This window comes from Sus scrofa, chromosome 8 (genome assembly GCF_054392235.1).
Source record: "Sus scrofa isolate SSC_HxYL_T2T_F1_AM1 chromosome 8, Sscrofa_HxYL_maternal_Yorkshire_Landrace_v2.0, whole genome shotgun sequence".
Taxonomy (NCBI): Eukaryota; Metazoa; Chordata; class Mammalia; order Artiodactyla; family Suidae; genus Sus; species Sus scrofa.
In genome coordinates this window covers 79,355,522-79,379,246 of record NC_139390.1, presented here as the reverse complement: position 1 = coordinate 79,379,246, position 23,725 = coordinate 79,355,522, and the positions used below count along the sequence as shown (strand labels likewise).

General features: G+C 38.6%; 1 pseudogene; it reads left to right on the top strand.

Moving 5' to 3' along the window:
• The window catches only part of LOC100624092 (mitochondrial coenzyme A transporter SLC25A16 pseudogene), a 29,027-nt pseudogene extending 5,708 nt beyond the window's left edge, over positions 1–23,319 (top strand).
• The last annotated feature ends 406 nt before the right edge of the window (positions 23,320–23,725 follow it).

The window sequence follows — 23,725 nt, the reverse complement described above, 5'->3', positions numbered from 1 at the left end:
CGAAAGGGAACTGCGGAGGAGAAAGGGATCCCGCACCCTGGAAAGTCACCTACCGGGTGAAAGATCAAACGAACCGGAGGAATCTCCAGATGCAGAGAAGAGTGTAGCAGTAAGTTGGAGTACGGAAAAGCCGATCAAGAACCCCACGGACCATCTGAACTACGGGCAGAGTCACCAAAAATTGAGATGCCTGGGTGGGGGCTGGGCACCGAGACCTCGCCTCTGAAGGTTAGTCCCCGAGAGGGGGCCGGGGGACGCCTGGGTGGGGGCTGGGCACGAGACCTCGCCGCCGAAGGTTAGTCCCCGAGAGGGGGCCGGGGGACGCCTGGGTGGGGGCTGAACACCGAGACCTCGCCGCAGAAGGTTAATTCCTGAGAAAGGGCCGGGGGACGCCTGGGAGGGTGGCTGGGCACCGAGACCTCGCCGCAGAAGGTTAATTCCTGAGAAAGGGCCGGGGGACGCCTGGGAGGGTGGCTGGGCACCGAGACCTTGCCGCAGAAGGTTAGTCCCCGAGAAAGGGCCGGAGGGCGCCGCCTGGGTACCGAGACCTCAGCTCCAGAGATTAGTCCCCGGGCTAGGGGGCGGGGCAGAGCGGAAACTGCTTGGGAGGTCTAGAAACCAGTTGATGGGGCAGAGACTGCCTGGGAGACTAGAAAACAAAGCTGTCGCAGAGGAAGGGAGCAATACTCCAGGAGTGGGGAAGGGGAAAGCCACATCAGAGGGAACCTGGGAGAACAGCCTGGTCTGCACCCGTGCTGAGGGGTGGGTCCCCATAGAATACCCCCAAGCCACAGCAAGCTTACAGGCCCGCTAGTTAGCTGAAAACTCTGCTTCCCAGTGCATCCCCTCCCCCCACCCCCGCCACGCCCTACGCTCTCACGGACCTGGGGCTGCCTGCCATCCAGGAGGGCTGGCCTCAACAATTGCCTGAAGCCTACCACCGCAGGGGCTGTCCCTGCACAGGCCTGCTTGCCCTTTGGAGGGGCTACACTTCCGCAGAGCAGCACCAAACAGCACCAGCCCCCGAGAAAAGGCCTGCGGCCTAGAAAAGCTAGAACAAGCTTAGCCAGGCTGTGAATAGATCGGCCTAATTCTCGGATGGTTTTTCTGAGTCGGGTTGCCCCGGGAAGGAGCCTCTTCGGTTTCCAACGGCCCTGCTACCCGCCCAAGCCCCCGGGGGATGCTCTAGTGGACCAGCTGCATAGGACTGCCAGCTCCAGGCAGGACCCCCTGTAGCCCAGAAAAGCTGCAACAAGCTCAGCCAGACTGTGAAAAGATCCGCCTACATTCTCAGGCTGTCCTTCTGAGTTGGGCTGCCCTAGGGAAGAACCTCTCAGGTTCTCAGTGCCCCAGATAGCTGCTCCAGCCCCCAGGGGGTGATGCACCCCTAAAAAGCAGCTGCCCAACACCGCCAACCCCCTGCAAGAACCCCACAGCCTAAAAACACCAGAGCAAGCTCTGCATGGCCAAGTGAAATCTGCTACCATCGCGGTGTGGACCTCTCAGTCCTGTCTGCCCTCAGGAAGTCCTCCTTTGCTTCAAAGAAACACTGTTAGCCCCATCAACACTCCAGAAAAGCCACACTGCCTCAAAAAAGGTTGACCAACAATGCCAGCCCTCAGGAAATATTCCACGGCAGTGACAAGGCAAACACTACCCGATCACGGAGAGTACAACTCCCTCAGGAGAAAGAAAACAACAAGCAAGATGAAGAAGCTGAGAAACCACTCCCAGTCAAACCAACAGGAGAACTCACCTAAAACAGTCAACAATGAAACAGATCTCGGCAGTCTGACAGACCTGGAGTTCAAAAGAGAAATAGTGAAAATACTGAAGGAATTAAGAGAAGATATGAACAGCAATGCAGATACCCTCAGAAAGGAACTAGAAAATATAAGGAGGAGCCAAGAAAAACTAGAACATTCATTTGCAGAGATGCAAACTGAACTAGGGGCAGTAAAAACCAGAATGAATAATGCAGAAGAACAAATCAGTGATATGGAAGATAGAATAATGGAAATCACTCAATCTGGTCAACAGACAGAAAACCGAATCAAAAAACTGGAAAGCAATATAAGAGACCTATGGGATAATATAAAGCGGGCCAATCTACGCATAATAGGAATTCCAGAAGGAGTAGAAAAAGATAAGGGAATGGAAAATATATTTGAAGAAATTATTGCTGGAAACTTCCCAAATCTAAACGATACTGGATTCAAGATACAAGAAGCACAGAGGGCCCCAAACAAACTGAACCCAAACAGACCCACACCAAGACACATCATAATAAAAATGGCAAAAGTTAGTGATAAAGAGAGGATCCTCAAGGCAGCAAGAGAAAAACAGAATGTTACCTACAAGGGAACCCCCATAAGAATATCAGCTGATTTCTCTACAGAAACACTACAGGCCAGGAGGGAATGGCAAGAGATATTTAAAGTGCTAAAAGGAAAAAATATGCAACCTAGAATACTCTATCCAGCAAGAATATCATTTAAAATAGAAGGGGAAATAAAAATTCTTCCCAACAAACAAAAACTTAAAGAATACAGCAACACAAAACACAGGTTAAAGGAAATATTGAAAGGGCTTCTCTAAACCAAAAAGAAAGGAAGGAAAGGGAAGAAAAAAGAAAAGAAAAAAAAAAAAAAAAAAAGAAGAAGAGGAAGAACTAGGACTGAGGAAACTGCAATCAGAGAGCAGTCACTCAAATAAGCCAGCATACAGATTTAATCATGAACATGCTTCAAACAAAATAAAATTAAAAAGAAAAAAATAAAAAAGAGTCATCCATCAAAACCATAAAATGTGGGCAAGGGATGTCAGGAGGTAAATAACCCTTTTTGTTTATATGTATGTCTCTCTTCTTAATTTTAATATAGTAATGAAGTGTTTGAACTTACAGGACCATCAGGCTAAAACACACATTTATGGGAAGGGGTTAACATACTTAAAAAACAGGGCAATCACAAGCAAAAACCAAATATTGCATTTGCAAAAAATGAAAAAAAAAACCACTCAAGCAGATAATAACAGGAGACCATCCAACCAAAAAAAAAAAAAAAATGGAGAACCATAGAATCAACTGGAACACGAGGTTCAAATGGCAATAAATAATCATCTATCAATTATCACCTTAAATGTCAATGGACTGAATGCCCCAGTCAAAAGACACAGAGTGGCTGAGTGGATAAAAAGGCAAAAACCTTCAATATGCTGCCTACAAGAAACTCACCTTAGGACAAAAGATACATATAGATTGAAAGTGAAAGGGTGGGGAAAAATATTTCACGCCAATAGACATGACAGAAAAGCAGGAGTCGCAACGCTCATATCAGACAAAATAGACTTTAAAACAAAAGGCATAAAGAAAGACAAAGAAGGACACTATTTAATGATTAAGGGATCCATCCAAGGAGAGGATGTTACTATTGTCAACATATATGCCCCAAATACAGGAGCACCCAGATACACACAACAAATATTAACAGACATAAAGGGAGATATTGATGAGAATACAATCATAGTAGGAGACCTAAATACCCCCCTCACATCAATGGACAGATCCTCTAGACAGAAAACCAATAAAGCAACAGAGATCCTAAAGGAAACAATAGAAAAGTTAGACTTAATTGATATCTTCAGGACACTACATCCAAAAAAAGCAGAATACACATTCTTCTCAAATGCTCATGGAACATTCTCAAGAATCGACCACATATTGGGACACAAAGCGAATCTCAATAAATTTAGGAGCGTAGAAATTATCTCAAGTATCTTCTCTGACCACAATGCCGTGAAATTAGAAATCAACCATGGGAAAAGCAAAGAGAAAAAACCTACTCCATGGAGACTAAACAACATGCTACTAAAAAACCAATGGGTCAATGAGGAAATCAAGAAGGAAATTAAAAACTACCTTGAAACAAATGATAATGAAGACACAACCTCTCAAAATCTATGGGATGCTGCGAAAGCAGTGCTCAGAGGGAAATTTATAGCAATCCAGGCCTTTCTCAAAAAAGAAGAAAGATCCCAAATTGACAACTTAACCCTCCACCTAAACAAATTAGAAAAAGAAGAACAAAAAAGTCCTAAAGTCAGCAGAAGGAAGGAAATTATAAAGATCAAAGAAGAAATCAATAAAATAGAGACTCAAAAAACAATAGAGAAAATTAATAAAACCAAGAGCTAGTTCTTTGAAAAGGTGAACAAAATTGACAAACCCCTGGCCAGACTCACTAAAAAGAGGAGAGAAAGAACCCAAATAACCAAAATTAGAAATGAAAAAGGAGAAATCACAACGGATACAGCAGAAATACAAAAAACCATAAGAGAATACTATGAACAACTGTATGGCAACAAGTTTGACAATCTGGAAGAAATGGACAATTTTCTAGAATCTTACAGCTTGCCAAAACTGAATCAAGCAGAAACAGACCAACTGAACAGACCGATCACTAGAAATGAAATTGAAGAGGTCATAAAATCACTCCCTACAAATAAAAGTCCAGGACCAGATGGCTTCACAGGTGAATTTTATCAAACATATAAAGAGGATCTGCTGCCCATCCTCCTTAAACTCTTTCAAAAGGTTGAAGAAGAAGGAATACTCCCAAAGACATTCTATGAGGCCACCATCACCCTCATTCCAAAACCAGGCAGAGATACCACCAAAAAAGAAAACTATCGCCCAATATCATTGATGAATATAGATGCAAAAATTCTCAACAAACTCTTAGCCAACCGAATCCAACAACATACCAAAAAAATTATACACCATGATCAGGTTGGGTTCATCCCAGGTTCACAAGGATGGTTCAACATACGCAAATCAATCAGCATCATACACCACATTAACAAAAAAAAGGTCAAAAATCATATGATCATCTCAATAAACGCAGAAAAAGCATTTGACAAAGTTCAACATCCATTCATGATCAAGACCCTCGCCAAAGTGGGTATAGAGGGAACATTCCTGAATATCATCAAAGCCATTTATGATAAACCCACAGCAAATATAATCCTCAATGGGGAAAAACTGAAAGCCTTCTCACTCAAATCTGGAACAAGACAGGGATGCCCACTCTCACCACTGCTCTTCAACATCGTTTTGGAAGTCTTAGCTACAGCAATTAGACAAACAAAAGAAATAAAAGGCATCCATATAGGAAGAGAAGAGATCAAACTGTCACTGTATGCAGATGATATGATACTATACCTAGAAAACCCTAAGGACTCAACCCCAAAACTCCTTGAACTGATTAATAAATTCAGCAAAGTGGCAGGATATAAGATTAACATTCAGAAGTCAGTTGCATTTCTGTATACCAGCAATGAAACATTAGAAAAGGAATACAAAAAAATGATACCTTTTAAAATTGTACCTCACAAAATCAAATACCTCGGAATACACCTGACCAAAGAGGTAAAGGACCTATATGCCGAGAACTATAAAACTTTAATCAAAGAAATCAAAGAAGATGTAAAGAAATGGAAAGATATTCCATGTTCCTGGATTGGAAAAATCAATATTGTGAAAATGGCCATCCTACCCAAAGCAATCTACAGATTCAATGCAATCCCTATCAAATTACCCATGACATTGTTCACAGAACTAGAACAAACAATCCAAACATTTATATGGAACCACAAAAGACCCAGAATCACCAAAGCAATCCTGAGAAACAAAAACCAAGCAGGAGGCATAACTCTCCCAGACTTCAAGAAATACTACAAAGCCACAGTCATCAAAACAGTGTGGTACTGGTATCAAAACAGACAGACAGACCAATGGAACAGAATAGAGAATCCGGAAATAAACCCTGACACCTATGGTCAATTAATCTTTGACAAGGGAGGCAGGAACATCAAATGGGAAAAGGAAAGTCTATTCAGCAAGCATTGCTGGGAAACCTGGACAGCTGTATGCAAAGCAATGAAACTAGAACACACCCTCACACCATGCACAAAAATAAACTCCAAATGGCTGAAAGACTTAAATATACGACAGGACACCATCAAACTTCTAGAAGAAAACATAGGCAAAACACTCTCTGACATCAACATCATGAATATTTTCTCAGGTCAGTCTCCCAAAGCAATAGAAATTAGAGCAAAAATAAACCAGTTTGATGGGACCTCATCAAACTGAAAAGCTTTTGCACAGCAAAGGAAACCAAAAAGAAAACAAAAAGACAACTTACAGAATGGGAGAAAATAGTTTCAAATGATGCAACTGACAAGGGCTTAATCTCTAGAATATACAAGCAACTTATACAACTCAACAGCAAAAAAGCCAATCAATCAATGGAAAAATGGGCAAAAGACCTGAATAGACATTTCTCCAAGGAAGATATACAGATGGCCAACAAACACATGAAAAAATGCTCAACATCGCTGATTATAAGAGAAATGCAAATCCAAACTACCATGAGATACCACCTCACACCAGTCAGAATGGCCATCATTAATAAATCCACAAATAACAAGTGCTGGAGGGGCTGTGGAGAAAAGGGAACCCTCCTGCACTGCTGGTGGGAATGTCAACTGGTACAGCCACTATGGAGAACAGTTTGGAGATACCTTAGAAATCTATACATAGAACTTCCATATGACCCTGCAATCCCACTCTTGGGCATCTATCCGGACAAAGCTCTACTTAAAAGAGACACATGCACCCGCATGTTCATTGCAGCACTATTCACAATAGCCAGGACATGGAAACAATCCAAATGTCCATCGACAGATGATTGGATTGGGAAGAGGTGGTATATATACACAATGGAATACTACTCAGCCATAAAAAAGGATGACATCATGCCATTTGCAGCAACATGGATGGAACTAGAGAATCTCATACTGAGTGAAATGAGCCAGAAAGACAAAGACAAATACCATATGATATCACTTATAACTGGAATCTAATATCCAGCACAAATGAACATCTCCTCAGAAAAGAAAATCATGGACTTGGAGAAGAGACTTGTGGTTGCCTGATGGGAGGGGGAGGGAGTGGGAGGGATCGGGAGCTTGGGCTTATCAGACACAACCTAGAATAGATTTATAAGGAGATCCTGCTGAATAGCATTGAGAACTATGTCTAAATACTCATGTCGCAACAGAAGAAAGGGTGGGGGAAAAAACTGTAACTGCAATGTATACATCTAAGGATGACCTGACCCCCTTGCTGTACAGTGGGAAAATAATAAAAAAAAAAAAAAGAAAAAGAAGGACATTGTATAATGACTAAAGGAATCAATACAGGATGAGAATATTACACTTGTTAACATATACACACCCAATACAGGACCACCTAAATATATAAAGTAAATACTAACAGACATAAAGGAGGAAATTTACAATAATGAAACAATAGTAGGAGACTTTGTCTTCACTGGCATCAATGGACAGATTATCCAAACAGAAAATTAATAAGGCAATGGTGGTCTTAAACATGATAGACCAATTGGACTTAATTTCTATCTACAGGACATTACATCCCCAAAAAAGCAGAATACACATTCTTTGCATGTAAATGGAACATTCTCCAAGATAGATCATATACTAGGTCATAAAACAGCCTCAACAAAATTTAAGAAAATAGGAATTACACCAAACATTTTTTTATGACCACAATGGTATGAAATTAGAGATAAACTACAGAAAGAAAAATGGGAAAAGACCAAACACAGACTATACAACATGCTACTATAAACTACTGGATCAGTGAAGAAATCAAAGAGGAAATGAGACAATACCTTGAGACTTTAAAAATGGAAATAAAAGTTTCCAAAACAATGGGATGCAACAAAAGCAGTTCTAAGAGGGAAGTTCATAGCAATACAGGCTAGTATAACCTACCACCCAAAAGAATTAGATAAGAACAAGTTCACAGTCAGCAAAAGGAATAAAAAAGCTCATAGAGGAAATAAAGAAATTAGGTGTCCAAAAAAAAAAAAAAACGATAAAAAAGATGAAAGTTGAGTTCCTGCCATGGCTCAGTGGTTAACGAATCCAACTAGGAACCATGAGATTGAGGGTTCAATCCCTGGTCTCACTCAGTGGGTTAAGGATCCAGCATTGCCGTGAGCTATGGTGTAGGTCACAGACACGGTTTGGATCCCATGTTGCTGTGGTTGTGGCATAGGCCAGCAGCTACAGATCCAATTAGACCTCTAGCCTGGGAACCTCCATATGCCACAGGTTCGGCCCTAGAAGAGACAAAAAAATAAAGACGAAAGCAAGAGCTGGTTTTGGAAAACATAAAATAGATAAACCTGCCAGACTCGAGAAGAAGAGACAGAACCCAAATAAAGTAAGAAATGAAAGAAATAGCAACTGATACAACAGAGATACCAAAAATTACAAGAGAATACTATGAACAATTATACATCAACAAATTGGACAACCTAAAAGAAATGTACAAATTTCTAGAAGCATACAGCATGCCAAGATTGAGTTAAAAAGAAACAGGCAATTTAAACAGACTTATCACAGAGGTGAGATTGAATTTGTAACTTTAAAAAACTCTGCAAACAAAAATCCAGGACTGGACAGCCTCATGTGGAATCCTATCAACATGTAAAGAAGAACTAGTACCTATGCTTCTCAAACTATTCTCAAAAATTGAGAGGGGTAACAGTCCCAAATTCATTCTACAATGCCACCATCATCCTGATATAAAAATCAGGCCAAGATACTACAAAAAATTACAGGCCAATATCTTTTATGAATGTGAATGCAAAAATCCTTAACAATGGATCATAAACCACAATCAAGCTGTATTTATTCCAGGGTCACAAGGATAGTTCAAAATACACAAATCAATGTGATACACCACATTAAAAAAAACAAAGATAAAAGTCACATGATTATCTCATTAAGTGAAGAGAAAGAAATATTGAACATTCATTCATGATAAAAACTCTCAAAGTGGATATAGAGAAAACATATTACAATATAGTAAAGGCTACTCATTTATGACAAACCCACAGAGATGAAAAGCTGAAAGCCTTCCCTCTAAATTCAAGAATTTGTCTACTGCTTCTACTTAATGTAGTACCGGAAGTCCTAGCCACAGCAATCAGATAAGAAAAGGTATCCAAATTGGAAGGGAAGAGGTAAAACTATTTGCAGATGATATAATACTCTATATAGAGAAACCTAAAGTCTGTACCCAAGAACTACTAGAATAAATGAATTCAGCAAAGTTATAGGATTTAAGACTCAAAGAAATTTTTCATTTCTGCACGCTAATAATAAAATATTATAAAGTTTAAAAAAATCCCATTTGAAATTGCACCAAAAGCAAATGAAAGGGGAGTTCTCACTGTGGTTCAGTGGGTTAAAGATTTGGCATTGTCTCTACAGTGGCTCAGGGTGTTGCTTAGGTGCACGTTTGATTTCCCAGCCCAGCACAGTGGGTTAAGGATCCAGCATTGTTGCAGCTTTGGCATAGTTTGTATCTGTGGCTCAGATCTGATCTGTGGCCTGGGAACTTCCATATGCCATGGGTGCAGAAAAAAAAAAAAAGACCTATACTACTCCAGCAAGTATGAATCATCTTCAATTTCCTTCAATGATTTAAAGAAATGGAAAGATATCCACACTCTTCGTTAGTATGATCATTTTAACAATATTAATTCTTCCAATCCAAGTCATCTACAGATTTAATGCAATCCCTATCAAAATACCCATGACAGGTGTTCCCGTTGTGGCGCAGTGGTTAACGAATCCGACTAGGAACCATGAGGTTGCCGGTTCGGTCCCTGCCCTTGCTCAGTGGGTTAATAATCTGGCGTTGCCATGAGCTGCGGTGTAGGTTGCAGACGTGGCTCGGATCCCGTGTTGCTGTGGCTGTGGTGTAGGCCAGCAGCTACAGCTCCGGTTAGACCCCTAGCCTGGTAACCTCCATATGCCACAGGAGCGACCCTAGAAAAGGCAGAATGATTAAAAACAACAACAACAACAACAAACCCATGACATTGTTCACAGTACTAGAGCAAATACTCTTAAAATTTCTACTGATCCATAAAAGACCCATAACTGCCAAGTCAATCTTGAGAAAAAAGAAAAAAGTTGGAGGTATAACTCCTCAGACTTCAGACTATACTACAAAGATATTGTAATGAAAAAAATATAGTGTTGGCACCAAAACAGACACGTAGATCAATGGAATGGAATAGAGCCCAGAAATAAACCTGAACACCTATGGTCAATCAATCTATGACAAAGGAGGCAAGAACATACAATGGTGAAAGAGTCTCTTCAATAAGTGGTGCTAGCCACCTTTGCTCAACATAGTTTTGGAAGTCCTAGGTACAGCAAGAAGAAAAAAGAAATAAGACGAACACAAATTGGAAAAGAAGATAAACTGTCACTGTTTGTAGATACTATACATAGAAAATCCTAAAGATGCTATCAGAAAACTACTAGAGCTCATCAATTAATTTGGTAAACTTGCAGGATACAAAATGAATACACAGAAATCTCTTGCATTTCTATACACTAACAACAAAAGATCAGAAAGAGAAATCAAGTAAATAATCCCATTTACCATCAAATCAAAAAGAATAACTAGGAATAAACCTATCCAGGGAAATAAAAGACCTGTATCTGAAAACTATGACTCTGATGAAAGAAATTGAAAATGACAAAAATGAATGGAAAGATATACCATGTTCTTGGATTGGAAGGATCAATATCATCAAAATGGCTATACTACCAAGGCAATCTACAAATTCAGGGCAATCCCTAACAAATTACCAATGGCATTTTTCACAGAACTAGAAAAAAAAATTTAATTTGTATGGAAACACAAAAGACCCCAAATAGCCAAAGCAATCTTCAGAAAGAAAAATAGAGCTGGAGGAATCAGGCTCCCTGACTTCAGAGTATAACTACAAAGCTACAGTCATCAGGAGTTCCCATTGTGGCTCAGCAGAAATGATTCTGACTAGCATCCATGAGGACGTAGGTTTGATCCTTGGCCTCACTCAGTGGGTTAAGGATCTGGCATTGTCATGAGCTGTGGTGTAGGTCGCAGATGCAGCTCGGATCTTGTATTCCTGTGGCTGTGGCATAGGCCAGTGGCTACAGCTCTGATTTGACCCCTAGCCTGGGAACCTCCATATGCTGTAGGTACAGCCCTAAAAAGCAAACAAACAAACAAAAAAACAAACAAAAACACTGCTACAGTCCTCAAAACAGTATAGCACTGGCACAGAAATATAGATCAGTGGAATAGGATAGAAAGCCCAGAAATAAATCCACACACCTGTGGTCAATTAATCTACAACAAAGAAGGCAAGAATATACAATAGAGAAAAAACAGTCTCTTCAATAAGTGATGCTAGGAAAACTGGACAGCTTCATGTAAAGTAATGAAATTAGTACACTTTCTAACACCATGCACAGAAATAAACTCAAAATGGATTAAAAATCTAAACATAAGATAATTCTTTTTTTAAAGGCTTCACCTGCAGCATGTGGAATTTCCCAGGCTAGGGGTCGAATTAGAGCTGCAGCTGCCGGCCTACATCACAGCCATAGCAACACCAGATCCAGGCCGTACCTGCAACCTACACTGCCACTGGCAGCAACACTGGATCCTTAACCCACAGAGCGAGGCCAGAGATAGGACCCATATCCTCAGGTACACTTTGTTGGGGTCTTAACCCACTGAACCATAACAGGAACTCCCAGATACTATAAAATTCTTAGACAAAAACATAGGCAGAACTCTCTTTGACATAAATCACAGCAATATCTTTTTGGTTCCACCTCCTAGAATAATGAAAATAAAAAGAAACACAAATGAATAGGAGCTAATTAAACTTTATAGTTTCCTTTGCTGTGGGAAAGCTTTTAACAAAATATAACCCACAGAATGCAAGAAAATCTTTGCAGACTGACAAAGGATTACTATCCAAAATATATAAACATTTCATACAACTTTACATTTAAAAAAATCAAAAATGGTCAGAAGATCTAACCAGACATTTCTCCAAAGAAGACAGGCGGATGGCCAAAAAGCACATGAAAAAATGCTCAACATCACTAATTATTAGAGAAATGCAAATCAAAACTACAATGAGGAATTACCTCAAACAAATTGGAATGATCATCATCAAAAAGTCTACAAAAAATAAATGCTGGAATGGGTGTGGAGAAAAGGGAACCCTCCTCTACAGTTGGCGGGAACATATGCTGATACAACCACTATGAGAACAGTATGGAGATTCCTTAAAAAACTCAATATACAACTACTGTATGATCTAGTAATCTCACTCCTGGGCATAGATCTGGAGAAAAATCATAATTCGAAAAGATACATGCACCCCAATGTTCTTGCAGCACTATTACAAGTAGCCAAGACATGGAAGCAACCTAAATGTCCATAAACAGGGAATTGGATAAAGAAGACATGGTACAATAGAATATTACTCAGCCATAAAAAAGAATGAAATAATGGCATTTGCAACAACATGGATGGACCTAGAAATTATCATACTAAGTGAAGTAAAAGAAAGACAAATATCATATGAGATCACTACTATGTGGAATCTAATAAAAATGATACAAAATAACTTCTAAAATAGAAACAGTCACAAAGATTTCAAAACCAAACTATGGTTACCAAAGGGGAAATGGGGGGGGGGGATAAATTAGGAGGTTAGGATTGACATATATATACTAGTGTATATAAAATAGCTTAATAAGGACCTACTGTATAGCACAGAAAAATCCACTCAATACCATGCTATAGGACTTCTATTCTGGCCGACAGCATAACTACATGGTGCTGTCACTGCTATGGCTCTGTTTTGATCCCTGGCCTTGAAACTTCCACAAGCCGTGGGTGCAGCTAATCGAATTTTTTAAAATACTGTTTAATAACCTAAATGAGCAAAAAATATGAAAAGGAATGGATATATGTATAACTGATTTGCTTTACACCTGAAACTAACACAAATTTGTAAGTCAATTATACTCCAATAAAATTAAAAAAAAAATTTTTAGGTAGTGCTAGGAAAACTGGACAGCTACATGTAAGACAGTGAGATTAGAGCATTCCCTAATACCATATACAAGAATATACTCAAAAGGGTTTAAAGACTAAGTGTTAGATATAAGACCTGAAACCATAAAACTCCTAGGAGAGAACATAGATGGAACACTCTGACCCAAGAAAATACTGCTCTGATTTATGTCATTCTCCTAAAGCAAAATAAATAAAAGCAAAAATAAACAAATGGGATCCTAATTAAACTTAAAGGCTTTTGCACAGCCAAGAAAATCATAGATGAAATGAAAAGACAATCTATTGAATGAGAGAAAATATTTGCAAATGATATGACTGAGAAGGGATTAGTATACAAAATATACAGTTTATATGACTCAGTATTAAACAGCAACAACAAACAACCCAATCAAAACATGAGCAGAAGACCGAAATAGATATATCTCTGAAGCAGACAGGTAGATGGCTTATAGGCACATGAAAAAATGGTCAGCATTGCTAATTGTTAGAGAAATGCAAATCAAAACAACAGGGAGGTGTCATTTCACACCTGTCAGAATGGCTATCATAAAGAAGTCTATGATTAATAAATCCTACACTATTGATAGGAGTGTGAATTGGTACAGCCACTGTGGAGAACAGTATGGAACTTCCTTAAAAAACTGAAAATAGTACTATGATCTAGCAATTCCACATCTGTGTATATATTCAGAAAAAAATGAAAGCACTAAAATATTTAAAAGATAGCACACCCCAGTATTTGCAGCAGCACTATTTACAATAGCCAAGACACAGAAAAAAACCAGGTACCCATCAATGGATGATTGGATTAAAAAGATGTGATATTTATATATGCAATGGAATGTTAGTCATAAAGAAGAATGAAATTCCGCCATTTGCAGCAGCATGGATGGACCTAGAAAATATTATGCTTAGTGAAACAAACCAAAGATGAGAACTGTATGATATATACATATATATGTGAAATCTAAAACAATACATACAAATGTATATGCAAAACAGAAACAGACTCTCAGACATAGAAAAAAACATGGTTACCAAAGCAGAGATGGTAGCAGGGAGGGACATATTAGGGATATGGGAGTAATAGATACAAACTACTGTATATAAAATATATAAGCAACAAGGATATACTATATAGCACAGGGGATTACACCTGTTATAATAATTTATAATGGAGTATAATATGCAAAAATACTGAATCACTATGCTGTACACATGAAACACAGTATTGAAAATCAACTACAATTTTTAAAATAGAGGGAGATAGTAATTGATTATACTCTGTTGAATAAAATTGTGTAAGTACATACCAAGAGAGAAAGAAATGCTTTCCTGTACAGTTGAGTATCAACTAATAAATGTAGAAGAAACGATGAGGAAATATCAAACCATTTGGCAACCATTACAATGATGATTAGTTTAAGTGGGAATCATCAATAGATGCTAAGGCTTGAGACTAGGCCAATATCCCGTTATCAGAGATCTTCCCACAAAATATTTATCATGGAGAATGGAGGAGAATGGTGGACTTCTCTAGCTGTAAATTCAGACACCAGCCTGAGCAGGTGATCCAGGTTAACATCAACAGTAGTGGGCTGGGTCAATGTCATATGCCTCCTGATGTGATACACTGAGAGCACAGTGTCACTTATGGACAGTAGTTTTCTATTGGTGTTAATATCTCAGTTTGGATGGTTACATTATGGCTTTGTGAGTAAGAAAGGGTCTTTGGGAGTTCCAGTTGTGGTGCAGCAGAAATGAATCTAACTAGGAACCATGAGGTTGTGGGTTTGATCCCTGGCCTCTCTCAGTAGGTTAAGGATCTGGTGTTGCCTGCCATGAGCTGTGGTGTAGGTGGCAGACATGGCTTGGATCTGCTGTGGCTGTGGCCAGCAGCTGTAGCTTGGATTAGACCCCTAGCCTGGGAACCTCCACATGCCGTGAGTACAGTCCTAAAAAGACAAAAGGCCAAAAAAAAAAAAAAAGGTCCTTGTGTTCCAGAAATATACACTACATTTAGAAGTGAAGGGGCATCACGTTAGCAACTTGCTTTCAAGTGGTTCGGAAAATAATAGCAATGGATATTTACATGAAATTTACAAAGCAAATACATTAATAACTGGGGGAATTGTGATGAAGTAGATATGGCAATACTTTACTGTTTTTACAACTTTTCTGTGCATTTGAAATTTTTTAATTTCCTGAGATACCTTTTTAAAAATCATATTTATAATATAAAATGGTTTAATAATTAGAATTTTGACAAAGAGTTGGAAAAGAAACTGCATAAATTTCTGGCTGGGAAAGTATGTAAAAGTACTGTTTCTTATGGAAGGCTGTTTGTCACTATCAAATTTTAAAACACTCAGTAATTCTACTCAGGAATTAATGCTACAGATGTATACATCTATGAAATGGTATAATCTTCAAGTTACATGAACTGCAAATATTCAAGTGCAAAATTATGTGAATACACAACCATTTATGTGAAAGAGGAACCATGCATACATACTTACCTATAATTACTGATGTTAGAGAATAGAAAAGAAGATGAGTGGCTAGGTAGAATGGTAGGCAATATATTTTGTCCATCATTCTAAAAGTAAAAAATAAAAATAAAAAGACAACCCACAGAATGGGAGAAAATATTTGCAAATGATGCAACTGACAAAGGATTAATCTCCAAAATATATGAACGCCTCCACCTCCTGAAGCTCAATATCAAAAAAGCAAACAACCCCATCAAAAAATGAGCAGGAAAGTTTTGTCCAGATATATGCCCAAGAGTGGAATTGATAGTTCTATGCATAGATTTCTATGCATAGATTTCTAAGGTTCTCCATACTGATCTCCATGGTGGTGGTACCAGCTTACATTCCCACCAACAGTGTTGGAGGGTTCCCTATTCTCCACACCCTCTCCAGCATTTGTTATTTGTGGACTTATTAATGATGGCCATTCTGACTGGTGTGAGGTGGTATCTCATGGTAGTTTTGATTTGCATTTCTCTAACAATCAGGGATGTTGAGCATTGTTTCAAGTGCTTGTTGGCCATCTGTATATCTTCCTTGGAGAAATGTCTATTCAGGTCTTTTGCCCATTTTTCCATTGGGTTGTTGGCTTTTTTTGCTGTTGAGTTGTACAAGTTGCTTGTATATTCTAGAGATTAAGCCCTTGTCAATTGCATCATTTGAAACTATTTTTTCCTATTCTGTAAGTTGTCTTTTTGGTTTCCTTTGCTGTGCGAAAGTGTGTCAGTTTGATTAGGTCCCACTGGTTTATTTTTGCTTTTATTTCTGTGGCTTTGGGAGACTGACCTTAGAAAACATGTGTAAGGTTGATGTCAGAGAATGTTTTGCCTATGTTCTCTTCCAGGAGTTCGATGGTGTCTTGTTTTAAGTCTTTCAGCCATTTTGAGTTTATTTTCATGCATGGCGTGAGGGTGTGTTCTAGTTTCATTGCTTTGCATGCAGCTGTCCAGGTTTCCCAGCAATACTTACTGAAAAGACTTTTTTTCCCATTTTATGTTCTTGCCTCCTTTGTCAAAGATTGACCATAGGTGTCTGGGTTTATTTATGGGCTATTCTGTTCCTTTGGTCTGTACTTCTGTTTTGGTACCAGTACCACTGTCTTGATGACTGTGGCTTTGTAATATTGCCTGAAGTCTGGGAGTTATACCTCCTGCTTGGCTTTTGTTCCTCAGCATTGCTTTGGAAATTCTGGGTCTTTTGTGGTTCCATATAAATTTTTGGATTGTTTGTTCCAGTTCTGTGAAAAATGGCCTGGGATTGGATAGGGATTGCATTGAATCTGTAGATTGCTTTGGGTAGTATGGCCATTTTTACAATATTAATTTTTCCAATCCAGGAGCATGGAATATCTTTCCATTTCTTTACATATTTAATTTCCTTGATTAATCTTATGGTTCTCAACATATAAGTCCTTTACCTCCTTAGGTATATTCCCAGGTATTTGATTTTTTGGGGTGTAATTATAAAAGGTATTATATTTTTGTATTCCTTTTCTAATATTTCATTGTTAGTATACAGAAATGCAACTGATTTCTGAATGTTAATCTTATGTCCTGCTACTTTGTTGAATTTGTTGATCAGTTCAAGTAATTTTGGGGTTGAGTCCTTATGGTTTTCTATATATAGTATCATGCACCTGCATGTTCATTGCAGCTCTATTCACAATAGCCAGGACATGGAAACAACTCAAATGTCCATTGACAGATGATTGGATTAGGAAGATGTGGCATACATACACAATGGAATGCTACTCAGCCATTAAAAAGGCCATAATAATGCCATTTGCAGCAACATGGATGGAACTAGAGACTCTCATACTGAGTGAAGTAAGTCATAAAGAGAAAGACAAATACCATGTGATGTCACATATCTGGACTCTAATATATGGCACAAATGAACCTTTCCACAGAAAAGAAAATCATGGACTTGGAGAATAGACTTGTGGTTGCCAAGGGGGAGGGGGATGGAGTGGGTTGTATTGGGATCTTGGGGTTAATGAATGTAAACGATTGCCTTTGGAATAGATTATCAGTGATATCCTGCTGTGTAGCACTGGGACCTATGTCCAGTCACTTATGATGGAGCATGATAATGTGTGAAAATAGAATGTGTACATGTATGTGTAACTGGGTCACCATGCTGTGCAGTAGGAAAAAAATTGTATTGGGGAAATAATTTTAAAAAATAATGGGCAGAAGGTCTAAATAGAAATTTCTTCAAAGACAACATACAGATGGCCAAAAAAAATGCTCAACATTACTAATTATTAGAGAAATGCAAGTCAAAACTACTATGAGGTACCACCTTACACCAACTAGAATAGCCATCATCAAAAAGTCTATGAATAATAAATACTGGAGAGGATATAGAGAAAAGAGAACACTCTTACACTGTTGGTGGGAATGTAAATTGATGCAACTACTATAGAAAAGTGTGGAGGTTCCTCAAAAAACTAAAAATAGAACTACATATGATCCAGCAATCCCACTCTGGGCGTCTGTCCAGAGAAAACCATAAATCAAAAAGATACATGCACCCCAATGTTCATTGCAGCACTATTGGCAATAGACAAGGCATGGAAGCAACCTAAATGTCCATTAACAGAAGAATGGATAAAGATGACGTGGCATGTATATATGTGTATGTGTATATACATACATACATATACATGCAATGGAACATTAGCCATGAAAAAGCATGAAATAATGCCCATCTCCAGCAACTTGGATGGACCTAGAAATTATCATACTAAGTGAAGTTAAATAGTGAAAGGCAAACATCATATGATATCACATATGTGGAATCTCAAAAAAGGACACAAATGAACTTACTTGCAGAACAGAAACAGACTCACAGACTTCGAAAAACTTATGGTTACCAAAGGGGACAGGTTGTAGGGGGAGGGATGGACTGGAGGTTTGGAATTGGCCTATGCTCACTGAAGTATATGGATTGGCCAAAAAGGGACCAGCTGTATAACACAGAGAACTCTATGTGGGAAAAGAATCAGAGAGAATGGGTATGTGTCTACGTATGACGGAATCACTTTGTCGTACAAAAGAAATTATCACAACCTTGTAAATCAACCATACTTCAATAAAACTTTGTTTTAAAAAGCATAGATATATGAGAGGTAGAGAATTGAGGCTATTTTGGGAATCAGTATTAGATTCTACCTCTTCATGGGAGGAATCACAATTTTCCATCTCTTGACTCTAGACCTTGGCTGGTTGGATGTGGTCGAACTGACAGTGTGACAATTCCAGGCCTAGTAATACCTAGCGATGTGCCCAGGGAATCTGATTGGAAGATGAAGTACATAGAAAAGAGCCAGTAAACCCATATATATTAGCTGTTGTCATTACAGCACCACCAAAATATGTATTGTTTCAAGAATAAAGTTCATATGGGTATAAATATTATGGTAAAAAAAGAATTCTAGACTAGCCAACAGCAAGCCAATCACCAGAGCAAGCCCATCCAGAACCAAGTGAATTGCCCAGCTAAACTCAGCAGACCCACTCAGTGGACCCATAGTCTTGCAAGCATAATAAATGGATGTTTTAAGCCACTAAGTCTGGGGTAGTTTTTAATACAGCATTCATGTGGCAATAAATATATAGCCATCATGAACCCCTTCTTATTGGGTCCTGTGTGAGACTTGGTGTCTGATAGAACTTACCTCCTCTTACAAACACAGAAGTCCAAAAATATATTCAACTTTTCCTTGTCATCTTGGCAGCTGGGCATGGGCACATGACCTGGGTTCAGTTAATCAAGTGCTTGTATATGAAACTTTGAATGCAGCTACACCCACTAATTAAAGTGTCAAATTCTCCAGTGCCATTATTTGTTGGTGCTGTTTGTTCCAAATTATTGATGGTGTAATTGGCAGCTATGTGAGGTCCTAGCACTGACACTTGTATCTTCAGTTGATTCTTAGGAAGGGTTTTCAGTGCTGCCTCTATTTACCCATTTTCTGAGCCCCGTTCTCCTGCTCCTAAAAAATAAGAAGGTATTGGTTAGCTCATGGAGTTAAGTTCATTTTCTGTTTATGAGGTCCAGTGGACTGTTTTTAATTTTTAATTTAAAAGTTATTGAAGTATAGTTGATTTACAATGTTGTGATAATTTCTGCTCTACAACAGTGAGTTATACATATGCACATTTCCATTTTTTTTTTTAGATCTTTAAGTTGAATGTCATTCATTCAGACTTTTGCAGTTGATTGGTCAAGAATCTGCTGGTGTGAACAGTTCAAACTGTCATGTTGGTGAAGTTACAGAGAATAAAGATAGGAGAGAATTTTAGGGATGTAGATGGTATTAATATGCCTCTACACTATTCTTTGAAACATAAGCAAAAAGATTAGCTTGGTATAACTCAGTCACTATAATATAGTATGGTCAAAATAGAGCTCCATCATGTGCCTTTGCACTGGAAATAAATTGTACCATGACTCAAGTCCTAGCAGCCTTTTACATTAGGAAAGACCAGGATTCAAGCTTTGAACTTTACCCCTAACCCATAACTTCTTTAGACTTCTAAGTTTTGACTGCTCTATTTTGAAAAGAAATTTTTATTTATAATGATTTTTATTTTTTCCATTATAGCTGATTTATAGTGTTCTGTCAATTTTATACTGCACAGCAAGGTGACCCAGTCACACATACATGTATACATTCCTGAAAAGAAATTTAGAATCAGGAATATTGGCAGTGTACTTAAATGCCTGCTATTGTCCCTGAAAAAGAGTATTAGCTATGGATATACCAAGTAACTCAGAAATATCTTGAATCAGACAAGAAATTGGATAACTACCAATTTTCCTATCTCTTGGCTGCCAATTAGTTTGAGGCTCAACAGAACTGAGACTCTGGCTAACTTTCAGCTGGCACTGGTTCAGTCTTTAAATCTCTTACATCTATCATGTCCCATTCCATGGTTTAGGCCCTTATCTCTCATCTAGATGATTACTGCAACGTGAGACAAGACTAGAGGCAGAGAAACGAAGTTTTTAACAGGGGACAGGCTTTCTGTGACTTGGTTTCTTCCTACTTCCCACTGCAACTCCTGCCAATCCTAGCATGGAAATAGACATTTGCATGATTGTACCAATTATTTTTAGAACACCAAGCACTTAAACACACTGGTCCCTATGATTAGAATGTCCTCCATACTTGATACTCATCCATCAATTCTCAACTCAAGCATCACCCACTATGTCAATGTTCAAGCAGAGTTGACTGTCATCCTCTCTTACAGCAATGCTATCAATTTAGCCCTGTCTCTACTATGGAGCACTGATTTCCTTATGGTCTCTCTTATTGTTCAGAGTTCGTTTGTATCCCCGTGTCATTGGCTATTGTGCTAAAGTACTCAAATTATGTCTATGGGCAGCCTTAGAGAAATAGGAAGAAAGAAAGAAAGAAGGGAGGGAGGGAGGGAGGAAAAGAAAGAGAAGAAAAAAAAAAAAAGGATCTGAAATCCCAAGGGCTCAATTCTCTGTTCTACAAAGAAATAGTAAATCTTCATCCTGTCAACAAAAAAGTCCCTGACATTTAAGAACCATACTTAGAAAAAGAGTGACAAGATGAAAATACATAAAAATTACTGCCCTGAATTTTTAAAATTATTCTCAAGAACTCTATCAATCACATAAATAACAGTTCTTTCTTCCTTATTAACTACATAAGCTGAAAGGCTGGCAGGGTTTCATGGAAATTTTATGATCACTGGCGTCAGTATGGTTTAAATCTGGCCTTAGATAAAGTTTTTGCCCTCTGGATCTCAGTTCCTTGAATTGAAAGGATTGTATTGCACTGCTAGGAATCATATATGTGTGTGTGTGTATATATATATATAAGATATATATATATATATACACACTCACAGGATACATATATCATTATACAGTTTTGTAATTTTTCCAGTGAACAGGCTTACAAGGACTAAAAACTTCTACATAATGAAACCTTGGCTGTGCTCAGTTTTTTTTTTTTAAAGAATATCATGATGTCCATATTATCCAGTTTTATACAGCATTTTTAAAATACTGAGGCATAACTGTATATACTGCCTTGGAACTGGTCCATGTCCTGTTCAACGGGGAAGTGTTTAACAGGTGCAATTATGACTATATTGATCATTTTAGAAAAAATTATAAAGAGGTAGATACATGTGCATAAAAGTAGTGATGGAAACAATCACCAAAGCCATAGTGTGTAATATTTGAAAAGAGTGGGAGAGACATAAGAAAAATTATTTATTTATTGGTCTTTTTAGGGCTGAACCTGCAGCATATGGAAGTTCCCAGGCTAGGGTTCAAATCGGAGCTGTAGCTGCCGGCCTACACTACAGCCCCAGCAACACAGGATCCAAGCCAAATCTGTGACATATACCACAGCTCAGCTCATGGCAACACCGGATCCTCAACCCACTGAGTGAGGCCAGGGATCAAACCCATATCCTAGTCGTGTTTGTTACTGCTAAGCCATGATGGGAACTCCGAGAAAAAGAATTTAAACAATTCCATTTTGATTGACATACTCTTTTGAGGACACTGTCTTAGTACATTCAGTCTACTGTAAGAAAATACCACAAACTGGGTAGCTTATAAACATATTTTGCACAGTTCTAAAAGCAAGGAAGTCTAAGATCAAGGCACCAACATGGTCACATAGAAACTGCCAACCCAGAGTAGTTTACACAGCAAAGTTGTCCTTCAGAAATGAAGATGAGATAAAGTTTTAGTGACAACCAAAAGCTAAGGGAGTTTATCACCACTATACCTGCTTTATAAGAGAGGCTAAAAGGTGTTCAAGTTAATATAAAAAGGTGCTGAGATGTAAGCTTATGAAAATAAGTATTATGCTGGTAAAGGTAAGGATCCAATCAGATTCAGAATACTCTAAAACTATGATATGTAACCACTTAACTCTAGTATAAAAGTTAATGGACAGACTCTGCCCTGCCTGCCCAGCAGTCCGTGCCTTGTCACTGCCTGCTCTAGCCATGTTGAGGGCTCTTGGGTTGTAAATTGGTGACCCAGCCTCCTGAGGTGGCCCTCATACAGCTCACACACCTCCAGCAATGCCTCAGGCAGCAGGTGACGGAGGGGCCACTGCAGGCCTGGACGTCTACTGGCTGTGCTTCTTCCTGGCCAGGGGTGTTGCCAGATGCTGTGCCAAAACAGTTCCTTCTGTGGATTGTGTAAAGGTTTTATCCCAAGTTCACAATCACCATTACAAATATTTTGTTCCCCCAAGGAGGGATACTTTGGATTGTATAAAGGGAATGGTGCAACGATCTGCATCTTCCGCTACGGTACAATCCAGTTTATGAGCATTATAAAACATTTACTACATATCTGTGGGTTTCTGGTCTGTGCACAGATTAATCGCTGGATGCATGGTAGGTTTAGCAGCAGTTTATCTTTACTTACCTTCTTGACATGGTTAGAGTATACCTATCATTCCAGGTGAAAGAGAAGATACTCATACAGGAGTTATTCATACATTCAGAACAAATTATGCAAAGGAAGGTGATTTCTTTGCATTTTTTGAGGCCTGAAGCCTCCTGTATTAGGAATGGCTCCACATACAGGCGTTTCATTTTTTACTTTTGGTGCTTAAAGAGTGTTGGGCTTCCCCAAGTTCCCACCCTTCCTGGAAGCCCTTCAGACAATCCTGATATCTGAGTTTTGAAAACTTACTTTGTGGTGGTGTTGCTCGAACAATAATGTAAACAATATCTCGTACTTGAAGTTTAACTCAGCCAGGGAAGACAAATACTATGTAATATCACTTTTATGTGGAATCTAAAAAATAATACAAATGAATCTAAGTACAAAACAGACACAGACTCCCAGACAGAAAATAAACTTATGTTTACAAAAGGGGCAAAGTGGGGGGGAGGGATAAAATAGGAGTATGGGATTAACAGATACTGACTACTGTACATAAAACAGATAAACAAGGATTTACTACATAACATAGGGAACTATATTCAGTATCTTATAATAACCTATAATGGAAAATAACTGAAAAAAATATATATAACTGAATCACTTTGTTGCATACCTGTAATTAACACAATATTGTAATTCAGCTATACTTAAGATATTGCTATTAATGTTGTTCCTAGCT